Genomic DNA, 20061 nt, shown 5'->3' on the forward strand with positions numbered 1-20061 from the left:
CAGGGTGTGATGGGACAATAATCCCGATTTAATAAGACTCTTCTGCTTTCCAATCTCATGGATAGACCTGAAGATCGCTATACCATGGCTGGAGCTGCTGGGAATTGTCTGTGTGTAAATAGGTAACAACACCACTAACAAGCAGTTGTGTTCACCACCATCCACTTCAGAGCTTGATGAAAATTCTTGATTCGCTCTTGTGCTGAAGTTAAGACTCGCGATACCAGGCACATTCTTATTGATTTTGTATTTTTTTCCCTGCTAACTTCCCCTTTCAGTAACACTTGGTTTGTGGAAGTCTGTGAATCAATAGAGAGCAGAGATAGGAAACAGAGACGAGAGTAAACAGGAAAACAAGTGTCTGCAAACACTTTTAAACACATTCAATTCCACAAACCTCAAAAGGACAAAAAAGTTATGTAGACCTTTTAAAATTGGGTTTGAATTTTTTTCTGCAAATAGGTTTGTGAATAATAAACAAGTTACTGTCCAATGTAATTGTTTCTTTCACCATCAGAAGCATTTCTAAAATGGTTTTTAAATTAATATTTTCAGAGCATTCTTTGTGAAAATGTCATGCTTCATTTTTTCCTTGCATTTTTCCCTGCCATTCTCTCTTGATCCCACCCTTTTTTCTTTCCATTTACCCATGAGAAGGGGAAGAGAAAAGCAAAAAAGAAGGAAAATTATAAAATAATTATGAAAATAAATCTATTCCTTGTTTCAGTTGAGAAAAGATTCTAAAACCAAACAACAAACATAAATGCTGTTCCCTTGTGCAAACTGAAAGCAAGGGGAGAAATTCAAGAAAGTGTGAACAAGAAGAATGTATTAAATCAGAAACCTCATTCATAGCGGCACATGTATGAGACCAGTGCAAGAACTAACACAGAACCTTTTCCACCATATGATGGTAGACTCCTTCTCTCTTGGGGCATCCCCCCATTTCCTTGTGGCACTGGCTTTGCTCAGAGCAGTGCCACGAGAACAGCCACGTGACCTGCAGGAACACACACCTCCAAGACTGTAGATCCCAGTGAAAGTTCTGTAACCCATGCTGAGGCTGTTTGATAGCCAGCCCTTCAAAAAGAACACTTTGACATAGGGATGCTGGTGTCAAGCTTCCTGGTCAATGACACCATGGGAATTCAGATTCCCAATTTCTTCTTTCTATTTTCCCGCCTCTTGATTTTCTGATTAAAAACTGATCCAAACAGTTATCCCTCCTCTCTTGACATCTCTCCAGATGACAATGCTTTTGTCAACAAGAAGACAACAGAGCACATGAACCTCCCACCATACAATGGACATGATCCCAAAGATGTTCTAGGCAAAGCTGACTGTTTTTCCACACCCTGTGAGAGTTCATGGATGGCTGCAGTGATTAACCCCGAAGCCCGCTGGCTTATTCAGTAGTAATCGTTGACTGATCCATTGTGTCATGTTTTCATTTCAGCACTTGTAGATCTTGGGAGCTTTCCAGTGAGTGAGTCTGCATGCTTCCAATGTCCACCCTGCTGGTGTTTCTAATTAGGGATTTTGACTTTCCCTACTGAAACTTGAAGATTCTTTTTTTGGCTTAAGTGGCTTTCACCTGCACGGGCCTAGGGTGCTTCCTCCAGAAATCAACAGAGGGATCGTAAACATTCAACAACAATAACAACAAAACAACCAGAAAAAAAAATCCAGTTACTTTTAAATAAAATTTTTTAAAATCCTTTTGCTTTTGGTGAAGAAACAGCCAATATAGTTTTCACCACTGGCCCAGGAAGGAAGATGTCATGCTGTTTGCCAGTCAAATTTAACTTAATACCAATTTTTGATGGTAGGTATTTGAAATTTCAGCCTCAGTGGAAGGAATGAAACAATCTTAATGTCTGCAAGGGAACCAGGTCCTTCCCCTCTATGTTTCATCACCAAGCAAGCAGATCACAGGACCCCTTTTCAGCCATTTCCATCACAGATGTTCCTATTTTGGGAAGGGAAGCTGATAGCAAGACCTCTCAGAGGAAAAGCTTACAGTTCCTTTATCCTACTGCTTATCCACTCCCACTGTTAAATTTTAGCACAATGTTGCTGCACATCAGTGGGATGGACACTTATAGTAGGATCTATGTAATCTAGCTGCTGCCTCCTGGAAATGTAGGGTCTAATTTTAATGCCCCTAGGAAACAGAGGTGATGGTTTTCCCCACCTGCGGAAGGTCAACACAAAGACTGGAAGGAGTCAGGTCTGAATTTCTTTGCTAGGGGAGGAGAGGAGGGCCTTCAAAGAGCTGTTTGCCACTCCCTGAGTCTCACATCTGATACATACAAGTCTCAGCACCTGGCACAGGTTAGAGTAGCCCTCAGGCCACATTTCCTACAAACCTGCATAGCATCAGGAGTGCAGAGAACACTCATTGTGCCACTTCTGCTTCCCTCTGTCTTCCTGCTGCTATTTCCCTCTCCTTAAGACTGGCAAAGTCGTCTGCAGCTTTTTCCTTGGGTCTGGCTGCTGTTTGCTCTCTGTTGTTGGGAGACTCAACAGAAACATCTGTAGGCTTCAAGAGAATTCAGCCATCAGTCATCTCCTGCGACTGCTTTGATTTGAAGTAGTTTGAAGAGTGATGCCTCGAAGGCAAGGTGGGGGAGGAGAGAACAAGATGAAAGGGAAGAGGGCAGGAAGGGATTGCATTTTATATTCATGTTTTTCAAGAGAAGCTTGAATAAAGGTGCTCCCAGACATCCCAACGGAGATGTGCTGGGCAGCCTGCAGTGTCCTAAGGGGCTGTATTACAGTGTGGCTTTTTCTGAGGAGGATTCATGAAGAGCACATGAGAGAGATCTTGTTTTCTACTGAGCAAAGGAAAGTCCTCTGAAGAGCCACAGCACTTGAGCTGAGGCAGGAAGGCCTAGAGCACTTCCTTGGTATGCAGACTTCAGTTTGGCAAGAAGATTTTGTTGGGCCTGGGATGCCAAGCAGTTTGGACAGGCTCCAGCCCCGTTGCAGAAATGCTCTCTGCCTGCATCTGGGAGGAACATGAGATGTGCTCCTCAGCTCTTCCCAGTGCCCCTGGCCTGCTCACCTCATTGCAAGCTGGATGCAGGACCAGCTACCCCTGCACAGTTACCTGGATTTACTAGAATGAGCCAGATTTCAAGACATCTGAAACCACAGAAAGAAACCCCCTGGCCTCCAGTGATGACAGAGCCAAAGAATATTGCTCTGGCCCGGCTTCATTTAGGTTCCTGAGTAGCAGCTGAAATAATACAGTCCCAAACACAATCCTACCACGGTGTCACATGTTGATTCAGCATTTCTCCAGGCTAGGTAAGTGCTCACACCTGATCAAAAATATTCTGAGTAGGAAAAAAAATTCCTCCGTAAATTCATTTTCTAATAGCAGAGGCAGGCAAGGAATTTTGCAAATACCACTTGCTTGCCCAAACTCCAACAAAATATAAACTCTGCAGACAGGAATGGTTGACCTAGGGTAAATGTTTAACTTTATCCTTCAAAGGCACGTGGAGTTTTACCAGCAAGAAGATGAAAAATATAGAAAATACACACACACACATACCTTGTTTATGCTAAGGATCCTTTAACAGCTCTGGAAACAAAGTTATATTGAGGCAGGAATAATTTTAAAACTGTGTGGTGTTGTTCCTTTTTTCAAAACCATCATAATATAAAAGCATCAAGAAAAGCCAATCACTCCCCAAGATTAGGGGAATTTTCTCCTTCATAAGCTCTCCCTGAGGTTTTTCTTTGAGTTTAAAGCAAGGAAAAGCAGGGAAAAGTAGGGGAAAAGGGCAAGAACAAGCACAGACATTCAAGATCTTGGATATGTGACAACCTGTCCTAGCAGGGGACATTGCCTCTAGCTGGTGGGGGAGATTCAGGGTCAGGCTTTTCAAAACAAGCTGGGCTGATCTGAAAGCAAGCTGTGTGATCTCCCCTCGCAGTGAAGCTTTGCTACTGAAGAAGCGAGGGAAGCGACCGGAGCGTCTCAGCCATGGGAAACATGCTTGAATGAAGAGCTTGAAAGTGCTCCAAGTGCCTGCTGAGTTCTCCCGTGGTAGTGGGTTGATAAAGTGCCTTGTCACTGGCAGGAGGTGGGTAAGTTGGACATCTGAGGACTTGCCTGGCATTCAAGGATCCATACACAAGCAGAGCGTGCATTGATTTACATCAGCTGTATGGAATATGATATAAAAAGCAACATGAGGGGGAAAAAAAGTGTGAGCAATTTCTGAACGTTGATTGTGATTCAGTGGCTAGAAGCAACAAGGGGAATCTCTATCCTTACATATTTTATCCCTGATTACGGTATGACAATGAATACTGTATCCCTGATTATGGGTGACAGTAAACCGGGATGACAGTGAGCAGGAATGACAAAGCTTCTGCCAAGGAACACAGGGGACCGTGCAGCTGCCCTTTGGCCACTGTAAGGCTGTCTCCCCATGCCTCCAGCCACCAAGTGTAATTCCCTCCTTCATGAGGACGGGAATTGGGCATTCTGGCTCAGGAGATGTTATTAGGCTCATGAGTCTAATAATGCCGTAGGTCTCTGAGGCTGCGAGTCCTTGAATTTCTGCTCAGAAGTAATCTCAGGCAGCTCCTCAGCAGAGGTTTCTCTTCAGCCAACCTTCCTGGTTTTGTGAAACTCACAGAAATACACTTCCTGTGAGATTTCCACTCTTCAGCAAAATTTTCAGTGAAATTGCATGTTGGAATTAAGTGCTGTTAATGAGGGACGGGTGGATGGAGTCAAGTAGAGACACATCTCCCAGTGCACAAGCCAACGTACCAGGCTAACACTTACCTTTATGTTTACTGTTGTCCCAACTCTCCATGTGATTCACAAAGTAGTTCTCCTAATACGGGAGAAAGGGCTGATGCAGATTTTTTCTTTAATCCTAAATAGAGCCATGAAAATATGTGGAAATGCAGGGCAGTCACATATATCTAAGGAAAATGGTAAATGCATACTCAAAAGAAAGAAGAAACACAGAAACGTGTGATGAGACTGCAGGTTAGTATGGAAATAACCTCAAAGTCTTCAAAGTCACAGCAGGGTGTTGCATTGCTGCTCTCTCCCTTTCCTCCCAACATGTTTGCATCATGGAAGATGAGCTTTTTGCTGCTAAACTCCACAGTTTCAGATGTATTTCTTAGCTGGACCTGGAAAGCACATAGGTACCTGATGTTTTTCTGGGGCTTGTAGTTCTCAGTGATCTCAAAGTCTTTGAGAATCTGAGCTTACTTTACCTATTGTACAATTTTCAAAGATGCCTAGGCTACTGTAGGTATGTGAGATACCTGCTGGGATCTCCAAAGGCCCTTTTACTCGCCTGAACTGATGCAATTTTAGCTCCCTATGAAGCAGCATCATTATCAAATCCAGGCGAAACAAAACAAACAACAACATACCTGTGCAGAGTAGATTACACACCACTGTGGCTGTGTAACAGTCCTGTTACTGCAGGTTTTGGAGTTATAGCCCAGCTGGGAATTAAGATGAGAAAAACAAGGCAGGAGGAGCGTGAACTTTCCACCTGCCTGAAATCAGGGCCAAGACCTCCTGCATCAGGGAGTGCAATTCACCTCTGGCACAGTGCAGCCACAGAGTAGAGAGTCAGCCCCAGGGTGAAGCCCCCTGGTCCAGCACTGGGGCTGCCAATCTGTGGGACACATGTGCTTTTTGGGGGTGGGTGAAGAGGTCCTAACTCAGCTTGTTACCCCCAGCTTGCAAAGGAGGTTTGAGAAAAATGAAGAGAGGCAAAGCCACCCTCCATCCCTTGCTCACACGCCACCTTTTTTCAGAGGTGACAGAGAGGCTCTATTGGCAGCAGAGGATATGCTGAGCAGAGCCACCACATCCTTCTGGTGGATAAGGAGAGGCAGCAGAGGTGGCTGCTGGAGCAGACTGAAAGTTTTTTCGGAGTGCCACAGGAAAAGAAACCATTATGAGAGTGTGCTAAAAGCCTATTCATTGCTAAGGAAAGGGCTACTGAAGAATGTGGGATGCATGCCGAAAGCTGCCAGCCAGAGCAACAGAGAGATTATTAAGGCCCTTTGCAAAGACCCCCGTCTCCTTCCTTTGGCAGTGGCAGTTCTGGACATGGAGTCGTTTCAGCCCTACCCATTGAAATCTTGTAAATAGCTGTCTGCATGGAGGCAGGAGCTGGGTTACAGCTGAGGGGGTTTCTTCGTGTGGGAACTCTAGGTTGCAAATGTGGCTGTTCTCAGCTGTGCTCCTCAGTGGGCAGCAGTGCTGACCCTCTCCAGGCTGGCTGCTGGTGCAGGGGCTGTGCACACAGGCAGCTGGGGCTAGGGAGGCCTTTCAGTCTCCCAATAGGAATATTTTGCCCTGAATCAGCAACTACCTGTTCTGGCAAACCAGAGCACTGTCTCCTGCTTTCTCTGTCCCAGTTTCTGCCTTCCTTTCCTGCCTGCTTTTACATTTCTTTCTTTTACCCCACCTTAGCTTTTTACCTCCTCAGTGTTGTTTGGGATGAGCACCTGTGAGACAAAGCCTAGCCAACGGGAACCCATCCAAGGAACAAAGCCCCGGAGCAATGACTCCTACAAGACAGGCTGTCCCCTTTGCTCTCTGAGGTGAAACTGATCCTGTGACATTGCTGTGCCCATAACTATTTTGTTTTAGGACCTAGTGCCCTCCCTCCCTGCACACTCAGCCTGGTGGGAGCTCTGTAGTAGTAGGTGCTGTACAGACACATCAGGGAAACCCGCACCCCTTCAAGGGTTTCTGCTGGATGAATAGAGAGGCGGAGGCACGGGAAGGTAAAGAGACATGCCCAGGATTATTCAGTACACCCAGCTCTTTGATCTGCTTTGTTCCATGCTGGTTCCTCTGGGACCCGTATGACATACTTGGTCGCATTAGCACAGCTCCGGCCTGGGAGCACTGCTTTCCTGCCTCTAGGAGTGGCATGGCAGGGAACCAGCAGGAAGGAGGAGGTGAGGCTCTACCCTCTGGGGGCTGAGATGGTCTATTAACTACTCGTGGCTGCAAGGAGACTCCAACATGACCACTTCCATACCCAAGGGTTTAAAAGTCATGAGTCCCTCCAAAAGCATGAGACTTTATGGTTTCAAAAGCATGAGGTTTGAAAGAAAAGTAAGTGCATGCTCTTAATTTGCCTTTGGTACTGGAACTCTTCGATCATATTTTTGAGTTTTTAGCCCAAAAATCAGTGTTTGTTCTGCCTTTTGGTTAGGCAACACAGAGCACCTTCCCTGTCTGCTCTCTCACACATATTCGTGAGACTTTTCAGAACCTGAAGCCTTTGAGCCCTCTGACTCTCTGTCCACCTTCATTAAATTTGGTTGATGGGTTCAAGTTGGGAGGGAATCCACAGTTATGCCCATACATAGCACCCTTAAATAAACCTCGTGTCCTTAGAAAATGGGACCAAGGTAGAGATGTCCAAAGTTACTGCTACTTTTTTGAGGATACGACTGGAGGAAAGACATGGAAACACTTCATGTGTTGGAAAAGCAGCTCAGAGGCTGGATCAGGAGTCTCTCTGGAAAGAAGAAAGCATGTTTAATAACCAAACTCAGCTGAAGGAAAACCACAGAAAACAAACTGCCTGCACCAGGAATTTGGGGAAAGGGTAAATGCTGGGAAAGGGGGAGAAAAGAGCACAGAGTATTATTTAGTTCAAGTAAAAACAGAGCAGCACATCTGAAGAACATAACAGGGAAGTGCATGTTACAACTGGCCAGGATGAAAAGAATCAGAAAAGAAAGAAGGAGAGGCAAAGACAGCTTTAGGAGTAATGACAGGGAGATCCAATTTTCAGGCAGAGCTCAGACATGTCAGCTAAGTGGAGCCTTGTGAGACTGCATGATGCTTAATCCAAAAGGCATCCCAAATTCCAGTAACAATATCCACTTCAAGCCAGCAGATGCACTGCTTCACCTACACCCTTAGGGCCCAAAAAAATATTGGTGTTTGGAGGTTTGCCCTTCCTTCCCTGCATCCATCCCAAATCCTGACTTACCTTTTCAGGGGCCACAGCTCCTAACAAGGTAGGAATGGAGATATTCAGCTGGGCTGAGCTAATGGAGGGTCAGAGATCTGCCTGCAAAAGCTTCATAGCATTTTCACCCCAGTGCATCCTGGAGATGAATGGCTGAGATGGGAGTACAAGTCACTTTCATCTCCCTGGTTTACCTCCCCAGAATTAAATGATGGTGTTCTTATAATTTCTTCTCCAGGAGACCATGTGCACTGCCAGGAAGAGTTCAGATATTCCCAGTGCTGGAGCACATTTATGCAAGTGGTGGCCAGGTGGTACTTGGTTCCTGAATGATCTGATACTGAGCAGAAAGGGGAGCAGCAAGGGTTCTCCAGGATGTGCACAAGGATGAATTATCACTGTGAGTCCCGTGACTGGAGACTGGGCACCCCTTGCACCCAGCTGGAAACAGATAGAGAAAGTGTTCAGGAAAAATTTTGAGATCCAGCCTGAGCTGAAAAGGGGACACTAATGGGGACAGGAGGTCACTGTGGTGGGTCTTGCAAGGTAGGTAGGAGGTAGGAAATTCCTCCACGGTAGAACACCACTTCCTCGTACTTCTGCTCAATCCAAAGTGCAGCATGAGCAGCCAGGCACTGCTGTGTCCCACCCTTGGCAGCACAGTCGCCTGTCTTGTTGATTCAGTTCATTCCCAGTGGGACTGGATGGGGCAGGATTTGGCCCTTTGTCTCTAGATGTCTGTCCAATCTGTGGGCTTGCAAGCAGTGAACCGTAAAAAAAGAAGAGTTGACAATTAAATGCTCAAAATCTACTAGGACTTTGTCCAGAGTGGGCTAAGCAAACAAGTACAGATGGAGCAACCTATGATCTGCACAGTTACATGATCTGTACAGTTAAGGGTGTACTCTACACTGCTTAATTTGCTTTAACCATACTAATTTATGGCCCAGGTTTCTTGCTTAATTAGTGAAATGAATAATGAAAAGTGAATGCATAGAATTAAGTCTCGACTTGCTCATCTGGTTTATAACCTCCATTACTGAGCTGGGAGAGCTGTGTTCATTTGGTGTCTGGATGTTTAATGTGGTTGTTCACATGGTGCAGAAAGTGGTGAGGAATCAGCAGAGAAAGGGACCGAGCTGATCAGTAGCCCTCAACCTCAGGGCCTATCAGTGAAGGCTGAGTCAATGACCATATGATGTCCTTGGAAGGGCCATTTTGGGTGAAGGGGGATGCAAACTTTTGTGATGCTGCTGCTGTGCATGACACAGCATTTGCCCGCACATCTGGAGCAAAGTTCCCACTTCATCCCCAAATGATTACCCCAGAACACAAGGACATCACTAGGGCTCTGCATCTTTCATGGAAAGCATCATCACCCAGCCCCAGCAGGTTCTGGATGCATTTTTCTTCACGGAACACTGACCACTGTTGATCCCACTCACGTGGAACCAGGCAACACCATCTCTCGTGCCTCCAGGGGACTGAAGAGGACCTCAGGGAAAATAGTACAAAATCTTCCCTGCATTAGCATTTTCAGACAGAAAACGTTCTCAAAGAATGAATTCTAGTGGTAAGGCAGGGTTGGGTTTTTTCCACTTTTAAACCAATCTTTTTCTAGCTGCAGAGGGTTGTTCCCTCCATATTGTCAATTAGGAAAATTAATTTTAAAAATCTGATGCAAATGCCTCTGTTTTCTTTTTTCCTCCCCTCTCTTTTCTTTCTGCTGCTTTTAGTTTTTGGACTTACTCTATTATTGGATAATAGCACTGGCTAATTGCATTTAAACAGTTTTAGCAAGATTGGGTAATTAAATTCAGAGCAATTGGGCTGAAAATGCACCGACTCTGGTAGAAGTATTTCACAAGAGGCTGAACTAGATAAACAAGAAGGGATGTGTGAGTTTGTGTGAGGGTATATGCACATACTTAGGGTACACAGGTCCGACTCCCAGACAGAGAAATGCAATATTCATGACTCTGGGCCCTTCCTCAGGACCTGGAATCTATGGAAAACAATTCCAACTGGCAATGGAGGCAACTTGTAAATATAGCCTACATTTTCATTAACAGCAGATAAACCAATTCCAGAAGTGAAAACCCCACAAATATCTTAGGAGCTTCTCTTGTCACTGTATCAGAAGCCTCACTGGCAAATACAGTAAATAAAAATAGAATAATACTTTTACATCTAAATGCATTCAGTGAAATTCAAATTTCCAATAATTAAACAGTTGCAGCCAGGCGTGTAGCTGTACTTTCAGCTCTCTTGTAGCCAGCAGGAAAACAACAATTGTCTTTTAACCTTGTGCATATGCTGAAATAGTTTCCTCGGAGTTTTTCACCCCCCCGTGTGTGAAGCAGGTATCCAACATGAAGGGACATGGGATTAGAGAAGTTTTATCCAGCTTTTTGTTGCTGGCTCCTTCCTTACTCCTCCCTGTGGCTGGTTATGTTATGCAGAGTTTCTTCCTCCAAATCTCAGGCATATGGGAAGGCTGGTGGGAAATGCAACAGGATTTGGTGAAGGTTTTCTGACCCAGCAGCCCCAGTGATGGAGCCCTGTACACTTCTCATGGCCATGCTGTTTCTCAGGCCCCCACAGCACACAAGCATGAGGAGTCATTTTGCCTTCCTAGCACCGTGCTTTGCTCCTGGTGAGGAAATGAAATCCTCTCATTTTCTGCTCAGAAGGAAGGAGCAGGCAGGAATTGCACATCTAAAGCCCACCAACAACATGTCTAATGTAGCTAAAGCAATTTGCAGAGCCTGGAATGAAACTCACACCAGTCTGCCTATTTGCACATCCTTTCTCTATCTCCCTCTCTCATCTGAAAGCAAGACACAAGTTTGTGAGTCACAAGCAGGCTAATTTCAGAAAAGCCACTTCTGAGAGCCTCTGGCTCCTGGATGAGACACCGGCCCGGCTGGAGCAAACCTCCCACCAGTCCCACTGAGGCATCCAACTGAGACAAAACAAGGCAAAACACTTCTCATTAAACGACCCTAGCAGAAATAGTTTCATAAAGGGCATCTTGTTGATAGCAAGGACTTCAGGCTAGGGCTGTGACTCGGCCGCACCAACCACCATGTCCACACCCGGCCTGATGAGGAATGAGGGTGAGCATAGCCAGGAGAACAAGTCTGAGCCAAGGGCTTCAGCCTTGGGCTTTTCCGAGCGTTACAGCCTGTGTGGGCACTGGACAGGCACAAGTCTGGGCAAAGCTTGACATTTCTTAGCTGCAGGGGCAGAATTTAATTTTGCTTCTCAAGGCAGGAGGAACTGAGGCACGTGTTGTATGGGAAGGGAACAGTGAGGACAGATCTTGGGCAATGAGTTCCCACTGGAGTAAGAAAGATGGGAGAGTGGTGGGGGGATCTCGGGGGAAACGCTAGAAACTTCCAGGAAACCTCCAGCTCTGGCACAGATGACAGGACCATAGTTGCCTGATAAAAATCTCACAGATTTCACTACAAGTGCAGATTTTGGATTTCCACCAGCATACACAAAACCCATGCCATATGGACAGCAACCACAGCAGCAGATGTTGTCACTCAGTGCTCCCCTGCTATTGCACTGCCCATCCAAGCAGAGAAGATACTGTGAAGGGGAGGGTGAAGGTCTGGCCCATGTGGTTGGTACCCCTGAGCCCCAGGTCCTCTGCAAAAGGGAGCAGGGGGGTTGATATTGTGTTGAGGTTTTTGGCAGTCCAGATGCTGAGGTGTACAAAGTCAATGTGCCTCGGGGAAGCTGGTGTTTTCTCACACCCAGACATCTCCCCTGGGACAGGAGCCTCTTGTTTTTCCCTCCAGTCCCACTAAGACGAACCTTGCTGGAGCTACACTAAAACATGCCATTGCCATCAGCACACATCTGGATCTAGACACAACTGATATATAGACACTGGAGAATCTGAGGTGCTGGCATAAGGCCCACAGAGTCATTTACTTTTAAATAAAGAAGAGCAGGGTATGACTGTGAAAGGAGACACACACTGTGCACAAAGGGCTTGGGATTGGTCACAGGCCAGCATCATAGCAGCTGTCATCTCCTGAGGTGGACACAGTGGTACCTAGAGACACCAGTCACCTGCTCTAGCCTGCAAAAGTGTAGTCTGCTTTGCAATTGCCAAAGAGGTATCTTCTGAAAGTGGAAAAAGCAGGACTCTCACAGCACTGTTGTGTCCCTTGCTGGTGTAGTTCTTTTGAGGTCTGCAGTGAGTGTCCACCATGTGGCACCAATCCTATGTGTGCTTGCCCAGCCTCTCACTGCACCTCAGAGGGATTTGATGACCATCTGCTACTCTCCCTGCATGTAGGGACCAGGTTTCTGAGTGCTGTGAAAGTCTTTTCTCTACTCTGGGCCCTCAAAAGAAGCAATGTTATTCTTCCAAAGGCTTCCCCCAAACATCTAAGAATGATTAGCTGATGCACAGCTCCAAAGTAAACTATAGCTTTCTGAGGTCCTGGGGGTGCCCTCTTTGGGAAAAGAAGCTTGATCCCACATCACCACCTCAAGCAGGGTTAACCTAAGGCCTCCTGGCTGCCAGCGCCAGCACAGGCCCCATTGCATGACATTGAGCATTTCCAGTTCAGCAGACTCACTTTGTTTGCATTTTATTGCCCAGGCATGACTTATATCCTTGCTGAGGGATGTGTCCACAGTCAGTGTGCCAGGCTGGGCACAGCCTGTCCTCTGAACTGAGCCCGAGATGCTGCAGGCACAACCAGCAGCTGCTGGGGTCACACAACATTTTTGGCTCTGTAGATGTTTGTGTTGCAGTTTCCTCACTTGGGTCCTCATCTGCCTCAGCGAAGATGAACTGGCCAGGACTGACAGAGTGGAAGGGCCCTCAGGTAAAATACCCTCCAGAGGGATGATGCACTGTTGTTTTACAAACCCTCTTCAGCGGGGTACCGTATTACTTGGGCTGCTTGACTAAAGTGTTTTGCTCCTATTTAGGGGTCATTTTCATTAGGGTGAACCCAGGACTTGTATGGATGTGGATATCCCCCTGTTCTATTTGAAGAACCAAACAGAAGTTTTAATTCCCCTACTGACTCCTATAAACTCTGCTGCTTTTCTCTGGGGACCGTGCTGCTGTTGAAAGCTGGTCCCATTCCTCTGCTTAAGGCAGGGGCAGTTTTCCATTGAACAGATCCCAACTGCAAACTCTGAGCAGCTCTTACCATGAACCCCTCGCAGGCACACAGAGCAGAGGCAGGAGACACTGACACCTCCTGGTATAGTGTATCGCTGGGAAATGACTCACCAGCCATTGCCTGAGAAACTCTGCTTTGGGGTGTACCCAACACGACACACTGGGTTTCACTCTGATGCATGGGCCACCTTGGAACCTGGTCTTGCTTTGAAGTGTCAGGAGATTCTGCATTTTTGTCATGAACACGTGGTTGTTTTCCCATTGTTTCTTTAGCATTCCACTGTTTCCCTGCCAAGGCTGTGGTTTAGCTTAAAAAAAATCCATTCCGCTTTTTAGTACAGTTTGCCATACAGCTCAGTGTTTGCTAATATTGCAGAAACTTCCTTAATTTTTTTGAGAACAACATTTTCATACAAGCCCAGCCCAGCTGGTGAGCTCAGCAATCTGGGCAAATATTTCTGTGTCCTTTCCCTGCACGATGAACCTGACTGTGCCCTCTCTCAGAGACTCACAGACCACACCATCTTACTGTTGTTCACTTGAAGTCCATTCAATTTGGCAGAATTTTTGCAATGGGAGTTAATTAGGGGGAGCTTGCTGATGAGAAAGTACTAGGGCAAATGAAAGTCGGGCTCAAGTATCTCTCTTGCATGTCTAACAGAAGTGAAACACAAACAAAAATTATTGCAACAGATGCAAATCAAGTTCCACATCTCTTCTTATCAGGAACAAGTCACAACACTGAGTCTCAATATTTTGAAGTTGTACATAGGAGAGAGACGGTCACAAAATAACATCATCTGGAAAAGCAGACCAGAAGTTATTCTCTGTGTTTTTCAAGAAAGAAAGGGGAACAAGTAGCAATCTTACTTGATTTATCCTAATAAATACTTACTGCTCCTTAAATAATAGAAGAAGCAATGAAGAGCATCCCTGAAATCAAGCTCAGCCTTCGGAGTAACTTTACCATTTCGGATTTTCACAGGGAAGCATCCTCCAGTCCCCATGCGATGAACCTCAGCTTTGAGATGCTGTCGGTGCTGAACCCCCTGTGCCTCCGGAACCGCAGGGCTCAAACCCCAGCGGGCTGAAGGATGAAGGCAGTGGAATAAAGGGAAAGCAAAGCTATTTTGATTGCACAGTGCCACCCACTGTCGGAGAGACAGGCGGCACCGGGGCCGCTGCGCGGGATGGGCGGGGCGTTGCTGCTCCCATCAGTAACAAAGATATTTCTCTGAGACGTATCGTTCTGATATCTAAGACAGACAGACGTCTGTAAGGCAGCTCTCTGCATACGGTGGGATATAAACTCACAGATAGATACATATTGCTGGGGTCAGTTGAATATTGCATATATATATATATCTCAATATGATATAAATATTGTCTGTATCAATCAATATCTGTGTACCATTTTGAGTCTTGATGGGTTACAGAAAAATAAGATGAAGTGAGTGGAGATCCAGCGAGGAGAAGACCTTGCTGGAAAAACTTTGGATGGGTCTGGGAGTCACGGTTGCCTGGGAAAACACATCATTTGAGTGCCAGCCCCTCATGGTGGCCTGCAGGTGTAGAAGGGATGGTCAAGGAGATTGGGAGGGGATGGAGATGTGGAGGTGCAGAGAAACACGGGCCCATGTGCACATTTCTTCAGTGAAGATGCTTAATTTGTCATTTGCAATAGATCCATATTTTGATTATCAGCTACTTATGTGTATCAGGATGGATGGAATTATGTGATTAATTTCCTCTGTCTGGACATTGGGTGGAAAATATTTCACCCAAAGCACCATGCCACCCTCTGGGTTATGCCATTGTGCATCTACAGAAGGGAAGATAGTTCTAAAACTTTTATGAGGAGCTCAGACCAGAGCATCCCAAGACCCTCTTTGCCTACAAAACCATGTATCCTGGGAAAAGACTGAGCTGTATTTTTCTATACATCCACCACCCACTGCCAAAGGCAATTCAAGCAGCCGGAGAGCAGGGCGTGCTCTGACGAGCTGGGAGCTCTTGCAGGATGGTGCTCTCTTCTGCAGAGACGCCCTTGGAGAAGTGATCTTTCGTTAAGATTGTCACTTGCTACCATTTCCATCCCCGCAGAGGCTGCCTCCTCCTCACAGGCAGCATCCCCAGGGAGGGAGTGCTTGTGAAATATTCATACATCAGAAGAAATTACATTTGTAAGCATGGACTGCGAAGCGACAACTGGCTGGAGGGGTGAGCAGGGAAAAACAATAGGAGTGAGGGAGGGAGTGAGGGAGGAAGGAAAAAAAGGCAGAATGTGGGAAATGAAAGGTGAGCTGTGATTTCTCCCTACCAAAATGCAGCGAGGAGCTTCGTGGGCTCTGCTGGGGTTCATTTTTGATGGTATGTGTAGGGAATAGATTTTCTCCTCATTCAGGGATGTCTAAACAGCATTTGTGTTCGTGCTTCTGAGAATAATCTCACCCAAGCATGCACAAGGGACAAAAACATCCCCTAACCACTGGCAGATCTAGTTGAATACTTTGGGCATTTCTGCAGGTTCTACTCCAGTTTTAAAGCACTTACACAAACATCCACATTTTGGGATTTTTGGTGAAATTTAATTGAACAGCAGGAAGAAGGCAAACCCAAGCCCATTTATCCCTGCATGACAGGAGGCTTCAGGTCCATGACTGACAGGATGTAGCTGGGCGCTTGGTGCAGCCTTTGGGTATCTCCAGCACACAGCTGCAAATCTTTTACATCCTGCTGGACCACTAATGCCGCACAAGCACACTGCAAGAACTCCTTGAGAAATATGTATTCCCTCTTAAAAACCACCCTTTTCATTTTCCTCTGCTCTCTGTGTCTCCCCCTGAGGACTGGATTCCCTATCAGGATCCAGAGCCTAAGACCTCTAGCAGGAGCAGTAACAGTGAAAACGGGAAGAATCATTGTTTTTAATGCTGTGATCATTAAGATCCTCCCATTGCTGATGCAGTCTGTTGCCAGCTGCTGCTTAATTTATCCAGATACCCTATAGGTATAGGAAAGGAGACTGATAGCATCCTACAGATGTTTTCTTGAGAGGATGGTTTCCTCTCCTGCATAGGAAGGATCCTTACAGCCTCCCTGCGCCCTCCTAGCTGGGTCCTCGCCTCCCTCGCAGGAAGCACACGCACACTCACATGATGCAGGAGCAAGTTTTGACTATTTTAGGGCCTGAAATTTCCCTGTCGGCATGGCAACTTTCAACTCCTCACCTCTGACGGAAGCTGCTTAAAATAGAAAATCCAGAAAGCAAGCATTGTGCTCCACGCTCAGCAAGCCTGGCTCCAGCATGGCAGGCAGAGCAGGATCTCGCCTCACAGGGCCAGAGAAATGCCAGGGTTAAGGAAGAGGACCCACAGGCCATCACCACCCACTGCTGCAGTTTGTAAAACACCACCTGAATCTTCATGATCTTTGTTGTCTAAAGGTATCTTCTCCCTATCCAGCCTTCTTAGCTCAAAGAAGCTTTGTCTCAATATTCCCAGACTTACCCACAGCTGCTGAGCCTCCATCTTTCCATGGGTACTGTCTCCATCTTAGATGTATTTTCCCCCACACCTCCAGGGCTATTCAGTACTATGAGATTGCCATATGAAGAAAGGCTCCCCAACCTTCCAAGCTTACTTTTTATTTACTTTTTTTTTTTTCTTTGTAAAATCCATTAATTTTTTACACCAACTCTTTTTTCCCAAACCCATTTTTCCTCCAGCTCACACATAAACAATTGTGATTGCAGGGGGTCAAGTGGGCATGTGGTGTGTCTCCTCTAATCCCCGCTTAACCTAATTCATTTTCTGTCTAAGAACAAAACTCTGTGAGATTCATTCAAGAGTCTGGATTAGGTCCCTCTCGGCCTACAATGCTCACATAGGATTAGGGAATAAAAAAACCCAGAAGTCACTGGCAAGGCACTAAACCTGCAAACAAGCCAAACACCTCGAAAATCCCTTTCTGTGCCTGAATTTGAGCTATGGGCCAGAATGTGCAGGAAGAGCTTCTCCACTGAAATGTCATTGCCAGCACAGAGCCCAGCCCTCAGGGCTGTTTTTAGATCTGTGGGGATCTGGACCTTGCTGTCATATTTTGTTTCTGAGGGCTTTCTTTTTTTCTTATTTTCTCCTCTCTGCAACCCAAAGTTTTCTGGGGAGTTCAGTGAATGGACCTGGGATGTCTGGGGGGTTTCATTTGGCTTTCGTGTGGGAAAAATAAGATCAATCTTCTACATCAGGAAGAAGGGCTTGTTTTGTACAAACACAATCACTGCTGCTTGTTATTGCTTCTGGGAGAGCTTGTTGACATTTTTCAATCAAAATATTTTCCACTCTCCCTCCAATTGATGTCTTCTTCTTTTCTTCCCTCCTCCTCCTCCTCCCCTTCAGTTTGACAGGTGTTGTTTTTTCAAACAATTTATGCACTTTCATTTCTATGTGTTTTTGAAAGGGCAACAAACACCCAAGCATGTTTCTTTCCCTTTCTGCAGGTGGGCAGTGAGTATTAACGTAAAGAATTTCTCTCTCTTCTGTCTTTATTTTATTTATCCCCATCCCTTTTCCCACTGCTTCCCTCCCTCCTGAACTTGTCAAAACTGCTCCAAGCAGGCAAAGGGCAAATCTCAGCTCTCCTCTGGAGAGCTGGTAGCACCCCACTGAGCCAGGCTGGGCCAGTAACCTCTGCCTTCCAGGATAAAAATGGATTCCCTTCACTTTTCCTTCTTAATTTGAGATCCATGGATGCTTGACTGAGGCACCTCTAACAAGGCATCTTCTCAAGAGTCTGCTCCAGGGGAAGCAGGGCTCAGCTGGGAGAAGTTACCTCCAAGTACGGGGATCAGCTCTCGTCAGGAGCAAGCCTGGGACACTGTCCCCTGCAGCTGTTGGCACCTTTTTTGGGTATACAGACTCTTTTAAAAGCTGCCACTCAGAAATGATGATACCTGTATTTCACCTGACTTGCGTTCCTAAATTGCCGTTCACAGATTCCCTTAGGGGAAAAACAGACCATTCCCCAGACCAGACAGAAAACCTCAGGGTTGCATCTCTTACACAAAATGCCAGAGGAGATTTAATGCTTTACTACCACAGCGTGTGCTCTTGTTCAGCCTAAGAGGCAGCAAATCCCCATTTCCCAGGCAAAGCTCCTCCTGAGCTCCTCTAAGGGCAGGGGACCTGCTACAGCCTCCAAGGAATACTAGGAAGAGCATGGGATACTAAGAATAAGCAGTCAAGCTGGACAAGCAGGTATCTGCAGCTCATCTAAAGGACCTGCAGATAAGAGAAAAACAGCGGAAGAAATTTCAAGAGCAGATTAAGGGAGAAAAAAAGTGCATTTAGAAAAATTAGATGTTTGGGAGTGATTTACCGAAGTGTGCTCACCCCAAACATCAGCTTTCCTGGAGCTATTGAACAGTGAAGCAAAGTCAATATACTCATGTAGTTGCCTTTATATAAGTGTCTCTAGTGTCATTATTAACACAGTCAATACTAGGAGCTTTATTCTTGATTCCCCTGAGTGGGACACGAGTCCCGAGGTGCCCCGGGCACAAAGCCCATCAGCCTGGAGCTGCAGGTGGGTTCCTGCAGGACTACAAAGGGTTCCTGTGCTCAAGCTGCCCAAGCAGACAGGGTAAACACCCTCGGCCCTAACTATTCTAGGAAAGTGAGCCCACATGTCCTGACTCACTCCCTGAGGGACACCTAGCAGAGGAGCTTGTGGTCACCCGTGCACCCCTCCTGCCCCACCACTCGCCTTTGCTGTGGCTGCAGCTGGTTCCCTCTGGACATTGGAGCCTCTCTGACCTCTGCTCCCAGGGGAGTGCACCCCTCCTTTCCCAAATTCACTGTTGTCTCCAGTTCCTCCTTCTGTGCAGTCCCAGTTCCTCCTTCAGATGTCCCCTCCTCTGTGGCAGGGACCGGCAGTGATGGAGCCCCCTCCGGGGCAGCCCCGGGTAAGGATTAGCCCATTGCTCCCTTCTGAAGGTGTTCATCTTGCAGAGGTGTAAACAACTCCTTGAAAATAAATCAAAGTTAGATATCTAAGCCCCCTTCTTGGCTTGGAGCTTCTCCATCAGCCTCACAGCCTTGCCTTGCATGAGGGCCGTGCAATCACAATGCTTTGAGCTTTGGCACAAGGATGGGACAGAAACTTGTGTGTGTGTACAGAGGAAAGGGGGTGATCAGGATGAGGAGAAAGAATCAGGGAGCAGTGCAGCAGATTTGTGCCAACAAAGGAAGTTTTTCTCTGCATCACCTTCATTCCCGTTTAACTCCCCCCAACTCCTCATCAGCCACCAGCTGAAGCCCAAACCAGCTTTGAGAGTTTGGGCTCTGTCTGAGGGAACAGAAACCTGCTGTGAGAAGCACAAATGTTGGGGTAAATAGAAAAGAAATCTCCTAAAATTATTGCAAAAATGTCTGCTACTATTTAATTTAGAATAGATATTGCTAATGAGAATTGCCTGGGTAGGCTGTACAGATTACTAGAAAGCCCCTTCCATACCTCACCATTAGTCTGACTATTTAAAATCCCTCTTGTCCCCTCCCGAGATACCCCTCGACTGCCCCTGCTGGCAGGACATCTGCCAGGGGAGGATGATGAGACAAAGAGGCCACCATAAATCAACAGCTGCTAATTGCAAAGCCGTGTGTATCTGTCCTTGCCCTTTTGTGCCTTTGCCTTCAATCCACGGCTTGCCAATCCGATCCATCTCCCTGTCAGTCCTGCTCCTTTGTGTCTCTCTGTGCTGCTCCCCTTTATGCTCTGAAGCACAGCCTCTGCTTCTTCATGATCAGCTTCCTGTGTCTTCCTTCTTGAGCACTCCTGGCCCCTTTGCCAGCTTGTTCACTCTTTTTACATTTCTCTTCTTCTTCCTCGAGCATCATCACCCTC

General features: G+C 46.3%; 2 long non-coding RNA genes across 4 annotated transcripts; one reads left to right on the forward strand and one right to left on the reverse strand.

The window, feature by feature from the left end:
• Nucleotides 1-614: 614 nt before the first annotated feature.
• Nucleotides 615-14558, forward strand: LOC104696594. Of its 3 annotated transcripts, none has more exons than XR_753059.4 (3): nt 615-5020; nt 12625-12853; nt 14144-14558. It is a non-coding gene; the product is annotated as an uncharacterized LOC104696594 (long non-coding RNA). The 3 variants fall into 3 exon arrangements; XR_005604093.1 differs by having other exon boundaries at nt 615-3312; nt 3948-5020; nt 12625-14558; XR_005604092.1 differs by having other exon boundaries at nt 12625-14558.
• On the reverse strand, nt 5014-9243 carry LOC120411630. The gene is made up of 3 exons (XR_005604094.1): nt 8019-9243; nt 7469-7538; nt 5014-5493 (listed from the first exon to the last, which is right to left on the reverse strand). It is a non-coding gene; the product is annotated as an uncharacterized LOC120411630 (long non-coding RNA).
• Nucleotides 14559-20061: the final 5503 nt, after the last annotated feature.

This window comes from Corvus cornix, chromosome 3 (genome assembly GCF_000738735.6).
Source record: "Corvus cornix cornix isolate S_Up_H32 chromosome 3, ASM73873v5, whole genome shotgun sequence".
In the NCBI taxonomy this organism is placed as follows: domain Eukaryota; kingdom Metazoa; phylum Chordata; class Aves; order Passeriformes; family Corvidae; genus Corvus; species Corvus cornix.